Source organism: Pteropus alecto, unplaced genomic scaffold, assembly GCF_000325575.1.
Source record: "Pteropus alecto unplaced genomic scaffold, ASM32557v1 scaffold152, whole genome shotgun sequence".
NCBI classification, from domain to species: domain Eukaryota; kingdom Metazoa; phylum Chordata; class Mammalia; order Chiroptera; family Pteropodidae; genus Pteropus; species Pteropus alecto.
This window is the reverse complement of record NW_006432227.1, coordinates 4,183,051-4,190,625: the sequence shown is the minus strand read 5'-3', so window position 1 is coordinate 4,190,625 and position 7,575 is coordinate 4,183,051. Positions and strand designations below refer to the sequence as shown.

Here is a 7,575-nt window from a genome sequence, read left to right as displayed (position 1 = left end):
AAAGATGTTTCCTAGGTCCTTGAGAAAGACATTAAAACTGGCAGTGACTACTACGGAGAGTAATATACAGTGAACAGGAGTTGGGAAAGAATTTGCAATTATATGTTTTGTAAAGTAAATGCTCTAAGAAAAGGGAGGTAAGAGAACCGTCTGTTTGGGCTCTGCTACCAAAAAAAAAAAAAAAAAAATACCATAGACTGACTAGGAAATCTAAATAATAGACATTTTTGCTCATAGTTTTAGAGAATGAGAAGTCCAAGATCCAGGTACTGGAAGATTCTATTCATAGTGAGGGCCCTCTTCCTGGCATTCAGAATGCTGCCTTCTGACTGTATATTCACATGATGAAGAGAGAGAGCTCTGCTGTCTCTTCGTCGTCTTTTAAGGGCACTGTCCCTATAGGAACAGGAAGCTGACCTTTTACCTCATCTAACTTTTATCACTTTATCACAGGCCTGATTTCCAAATATAGTCTGGGAGTTGGGCTTCAACATATGAATTTTGGAAGGGACACAAAAATTTAATACAAAATAATTGAATTATCTAAAAAAAAAAAAAAAATCTGAAATAAGGGAAAACTTCCTGAATGAGATAACTTTTGGGCAGTCCTGTGCGGTAAGGGTAAGGTAAATGTTTAACAACTGAATAAGATAAAGTGAAACAATGAAAATGTATACCAGAACTGTCTTTCTTTTTGTTTGTTTGTTTCTTTCTTTTAATCAATGATGTGAGCATCCTCATCAACCCATTATTTTCTGTTCTTTTGATAGTGACCATTCTGATGGGTGTGAGTTGGTCTCTCATTGTGGTTTTAATTTGTTTTTCCTCAGTGATTAGTAGTGTTGAGCATCATTTCATGTCCTTATTGGCCATTAGTGTGTGTGTATGTGTGTGTGTGTATGTGTGTGTATGTCTGTGTATGTGGAGAGGGAGGGGGAGAGAGAGAGAGAGAGAGACATTCTCTTTATAAATAAAACTGCCAAATTAAATTAAATGTTCTTAAGACTGGATATTTCTTGAAATAACCAAGAACTCTGTATTGCTCAACTATATGTGGGCTTGCCCATCTCCTTAAACTTAAGCCACCCCAAACTGGAGGTCCTGAAGGGCTAAGAGTTCCACAGTTATAGAGAAAATACCGCGTACTCAGACCATCAAGGAAAATATTAACTCTTCTAGGCCTATAGCCAAATTTGCTTAGTATTATTCAAATTCTGAAGCAAAATTAGGTCCAAGTCTCATTATGGAAAGAATTAAACAAATAGGAGCAGATTGTTTCCTGTACAGCCATTGTAATACTCCTATGTTACATGTCATAAAGCAAAATGATGTGGATTTAGGTTCTTGCTGGATCTGACCCATTCCAATGAGAAATTAGCAGAAAAGGGATTTGTGAAAAATTCAGTTTGGCCTACTCAAATGGACATATTACAAAGGCACTCATGTATGTTTTATTGTTATTTAAAATATTAAAATATCTGCATGATTAAATAGATAAAAATCACTAACATTCTATAAAAATATAGATTTGGTAAAAACTTAAATTATTAGGAATTATTATCTGAAAGTAATATGAAAACATTTGAAGAAAAATTAAGCTAATGAATAAATATAAATAAAAATTTGCCAATTGTTACAATATTTCATGGAATAATTATGGGGATAGAAGACAATATTTAGGGATGTGAGGCACTATTGGTTATAGTTCATCTATTTTAATTTTTGTACAAGTATTATTTTGGCTTTATATTACTTTTTCTTCAAACTATCAATTTTTTTTTGCAACTAATGTTTTCTGGAAATATAATAAATAAATTATTTTTAAATTTTTCATCTGTGAAATACTGTCAGTTTCAGAGATTCATTAATAAAAGCAATATTTTTTCACGATCATCTCTCTGACAGTAAACTTAGGATTATTTGTTGTCAGGTTCATATTAGTTAGTTAGAATTTATTCTTTAGACAAAAATGCTAAATATAGTACAGTAATACAAGAATAATACTTACATATCTTAATTGGTATAAGAACAAGAATAAATACATAACTTTATATTTATTTTCTGGGTTCACTTACCTTCTTGTAGTAGCTAGCTTACATTTAATTTCCATTATGTTCTTCTACGTTTACATCTGAACTATAGTCTACATATTTTTGAAAATGAAATATTTTGTTGCACTAACAATATTAAGTAGAGTTAGACTCTGCTGTTAACACCTGTTATTATGTGGGCAATCACTAAGCATAAAATGATTTCATAATGTTATTATGAGTTTCTATGGTGACAAAGAGCTTGCACTGATAGACAAAAATAGTTGAATAAGTGATAGTGTTTCTTGCCTTATAAAATCTGTTACCATTATCTGTATAACTCTTTAATCTTATACATTCTTATCAAATCTTCTCTAAGTATATAAAAACTTAAAATAGACTCTTTTGTGAAATTCCATAGGATCTGCAACTGGGTAATTTGTTTATCTCCAGTAGTGCTGAAATAGCCTAGTGACACCTAAATGCACTCCTTGGCATCCTGCGAGACTGCTAACACATCAATTATAGATGCCTCTGTTAAACTTTCCTGGAATTATGTGTCCCAGGGAGCTAATTTATAGTCCTAAAGGATTTGATATAGGTGTCTATTAAGTAGAATTTGGATTTCCCATAATTGGCAAATGTTAATTGAAATGTATTCTCATTTGTCAGTCTAGATAATCAGTTCCAGCCGTTAGCATATTCATTCCACAATTTCTCTCTTTTCTTTTCAACATTTCACTAATAAACTCTGTATAAAGTTGACTGTGGTATTGTCCAGTGATTATTTTTATCTGACTGAAGAACAAATACCATATAGCTGGTGCAGGTATAATTTTACTGAAAAGGAGAATGCAGCCATTATGGAATTAGAGTGCCACGCACAATCCTGCATTATTCCAATCACTCCACTTCCCATTTATTTCCTTGTGGACATTACTATGCACTGGGCCAGTGTGTAAAATTACAAATATATAGTTTCCTTGTTATCTGGCCTGGAGCACATGGGTAAAACTCAACATTAAACAGAGCCTTTCTTAGAGATAGCAAACTTTCTTAGGAAAGTTTCCTAGAAATAGAAACTTTGAGTTTATGTTATATTAATATAATTATTACATAAATGCATAAATATAATAATATAAATATATAAACCCTGCATCATCTGAATATTTAATAATATTTTTCACTTTATTGAGAAAACGTTAAAATTTCATAAGATATTTCTTTCTCGGGTAAATATTAAAAATGATCATTGTATCTTGAGGGTTTATATGGAAGCAAATTAAGTGAATCTTATGAATCAGTTAATTCAAATCTTAAAAAACCATATAATATTGGCATTATTAATATTCTCATTTTATAGAGAAGGAGAATGAAACAATAGGTGGCTAACTTTAGATTTAGGCCTATACCAACTTCTTTTCATTCTTTTCCAGAAAAAACAAAGTGTGACTTTTAACTGCTATTAACAAGGAATTTCTATCAAGATCTCTGTGCAAAGTTTGCTGGCCAAATTTTACCAAAAAACTTACTAAACAAGCAAACTAATGTTTAAATCAATGCAGGTATGGAGAACACTGCCTTGATAGAATCTTAGTGAATCTCAGAATGGGATTTCAGTGGAAAATCTTTATAGAATGTTTAGAGTCTCTGTCTGACTGGTTTTAAGCCAACTCCTTAGTCATGCTAATCAGAGTTACCTGCAACTAGTGACTCATGTTAGACAATCTAGAATTACAGAATATTTCTATTATCAAAGAAAGTTCTGTGGTACGAGATTGATATAATTTTTCATGTTCTGAGGGTTGATTTAAAATATATTAATTTTTTACAGAGCATAAATGTCATTTATGGACTTTTAAAATAAAAGTTTAATTTACAGGTAGGATCAATGCAATGGAATTCTCATATAGTGACATTTCACTTTATTATTTTTATGTGAATTAAGAGTGTGTTGTACATTCTAAATTTGTATAAAATTTCCATCGGTCTGTCAATTTTTTTTTTATTACATTTTGATTAAAATACTGTTGGAGTAGTAGGAAATAAATATTTTTTTCTCTTAATGGTTCATTGAATTTATTAGATATTTATAAGTACACTAAAAATAATACCAGTGAGTCATTTCTGGGAAATGTGAAAATACATAAGAAGAATCCCATTATGTGCTATAAAAGTTTAATGTATGTTAAAATTAAACACCCATGATTCATAGCTTTACTCTATTCCGTAGTAGAAAAACAAAATTCATAAATGAGAGCAAGATTTACAAGTAGTTCATTCTACTTGATAAGTTTCTTTCAGAACAGAATAATTTAGTTGGAAATATAAGGAAATAATCAAACTATTTGGTGTTTGCTATGAAATTGGCCATTATTGATATTTAAATAAACGAGCATTTTGAAGTTCCCATGTAATGTATGTCTCAACACAGACCATCTGATGAAAGCAGTAAAGGCACTTTTTGGTCTGAGTCTGGGCCAATACATTATCGCAAGTTCTTTTTAAAAAATACTTTGAAACAGTAAATAATCAAACTTTACCTACTAAACATTAATAGGTCAGGTATGATAAATTAAGAAACAAATGCAATCCATTATGAATTATCTCATATATACAGGTGTGTGTGCGTGTGTTCATTTTTTTTTTCTTTTTACCTAGTTCCTAACTTTTTCTTAAGAGTAACGTCACCTAGTTAGAGTCTTATATTTCAAATAACAGCTCCATAAATCGAGTCTCCGAAATTTTAGTGGTACTGTTTTCCTTGGTCTTTAATAATTTCAAAATTTTACTTTAGTTCAGGTTTTTTTTTTTTTTTTTTTTTTTTTTTTTTTTTTTTTTTATTTTTTTTAATAAAAAAACCCCCTCTTTTTTTTTTTTTTTTTTGGTAAATGATCTCAATAGAAACACCTGACTCGTATTATCTAAGTTGGTGAAAGCAGAGGTGCCTCCTCCTGGCATCACGCAGTAGTCACTAAAATGGTAGATATCTCAAGATCATGCTGATGCATTTATCTTCTTCTTTTAGGAGAAATTCTATTCTTTTGTAAAAACAAGCTCCCGGATATTGTACTAGCAAATTGTCAGCTCAGCAGAGGGCACCTCCTTGGCCGAGAGGTGCGCTTGCGCAGTGCAGACCACTCCCCGCCTCTTCCCGCCAGGCTGCGGGCAGATGCAGTTTGGCTTGGCTCCCAGTTCCTAGTCTCAGCTGCAGGTCGGCCCCACAGCAGCTGGGACTCTCTTTAGCAGCATGTTCTGCTGGGTCAGCAAGGATACACGCTGCAAGAAGGAGCCAGAGCTGATGGCTGAGGGGTTGCGACAGCAGTACACTCAGAAGCTGCTACCCCTGGAGGAGAACTACGGCTTCCACGAGTTCCATTCATAGCGCTGGAGGATACTGACTTTGACTTTAAGTGCATGCGGCTTTTCGTGGGCCGGGACAGGAGGCAAGACCACCTTCCCCCTGTACCTGGTCGAGCAAGATTTCCCAGGGATGTGGACTGGGCTGAGCACACCACTGACTTGACTTCTTCTTTGCCATTATACACGGCCTCACCGCGGAGTGGTGTCCGTCCACGAGCTTGCGTGGGTCGTGGGCCGGCGGTGTCCATTCTGCAAGCTCAGCACCTTTGGCACGGATTCCGGAATAAGTTCATGTGCCTAGGATGCCCAGCATTGACTCTCCCGGGGCCCTGTCCATAGAGAAACGGCGCAGCAGGTGTCGACCGCAGCATTCTTCTCTCTGAAGTCCATTGGTTTTTCTGGCTCCTCATCTGCGACAGCCACAGCTCTCTAGGCCAAAGAGCGGGACCTTTTCAAAGACGTCCAGTCTCTGTCCCCAAACGCTGTCCTCAGGAAGTTCGATGACCTGATCAAGTTGGCCAAGGTCTGTGCCTACATAATCAACTCCTTCAAGAAGGAGACGTCCAATGTCTTCGGTAAAGAGAGCAAAAAGAAAGAATTGGTGACCAGTCTGGGAGAGACTTACTAGAAGACTGAGCGTGAGCATCAGACCTCTCCCTGTGACTTTCCAAACTTCTGCCAAGATGCAGACACTCCTTGCAGACCCAGAACTTTAGCAAGCTCCAGGCTTTGAAGCCCAAGCGCCTGGACATTGTAGACGACGTGCTTGCCAATGACATCACCCAGCTAATGGTGCCCCAAGAGAAGTCCCTGATGCCTTCCCAGGCTGTCCCCTGTCAATGGCAAGAGCATGAGTACCAATGCCAAGGAGCTGATGACATCCAAACTGCCCAGTATGGTGCTGGGGAGGGTCTGGAAGCTGGGCGATATGGGCCAGGGCAGGCTGCTGGATGAGGAGGAATTTTCCCTGTGCAACCATTTCATCAAAGTCAAGCTGGAGGGCCACAAGCTGCCTGCCTACCTGCTCCCACACTTGATCCTGTCTTCCAAGCCAAGGCAGAGTGACCAGTCCGTCCCAGCACCCTTGTTCATACCACCATCTCAGCACCTGCCCAGGTAGAGACTGAGGAGGGGAAAGATCACGACTTCTCAAGGTTTGTAAACACTGAATGGATGTTTCCTCAGCTCTTGAAAAGGTAAAAGTGATTTGTTTTTTTATAAGATAATAGTACTGAAATTATATCGATCTACTCATTTGAAATTAGTTTATTATGAGCCAGGTACTCTATTTAGCACTTTAACACACGTCATGCCATTTCATACTAAAGCTCAATGAGAACAGTTATGTAAAACTTTGGTATAGGATTCTGAATCTCAGTACGATACAGTAACTTTCTAGAGTTTACAGCTTCACTTCTTTGGTAAAACCAAAATTTAAATCTGAATTTCAAGTATTTTGAATTCCAAAACAATGTTTTGTTTGTTTGTTTTTAGTTCCAGTTCTATTATATAACTCCAGGAAATTTAATATCCAGATATACTTATCAAAAGTTAGCATTACCTCCATAATTAAGACTTTTCTTATCAAGTCATCTAAACAATCTTCTTACCTTAAATTGTCTTGCATGCTTGTAGATCTGTTTTCTATAATGCTTTTGCTGTTTGGGAATTTCCAGTAAAAGTGCTTTCTTCTGCCTGGCTTCTTTGTTTTAGCATAATGTTCTTGAGATTCCTCTGTGTTGCTATATGCATCATGGTTGATTCCTTTTTATTGCTTAAAAAAAATTTCTATTGCATAAATATACCTATTTGTTTATCCAGTCTCCTATTGATGTGTATTTGGATTGCTTCTAGTTTTTGGCCACTATAAATAATTGATTATTTGGGGCCACAATGGGTAAGTTTGACTGTAAAGGTGCATGAAGGACCATTTAGGGTGAAGTTAGTTATGCAAGTATATACATTCAGATGCATTTTAATGTGTGTAAATTATATCTCAATAAATTTGATAACGCGTGATCAGAATGAGCTGTAAATAACAAAAATATGACTGCTCCCCTACCTTTCTTCAAGCACTTCAATTATTTCCCATATTATCAGAAAAATACCAAGCTTCTTAGAATTTATATAGGAACCTTCTCTGATCAGATTACCATATGATTGCCTACATTGTATACTTCAT

General features: G+C 35.6%; 1 pseudogene; it reads left to right on the top strand.

Moving 5' to 3' along the window:
- The first annotated feature begins 5,447 nt into the window (after positions 1 to 5,447).
- Positions 5,448 to 6,513, top strand: LOC112475828 (annotated as a pseudogene).
- Positions 6,514 to 7,575: the final 1,062 nt, after the last annotated feature.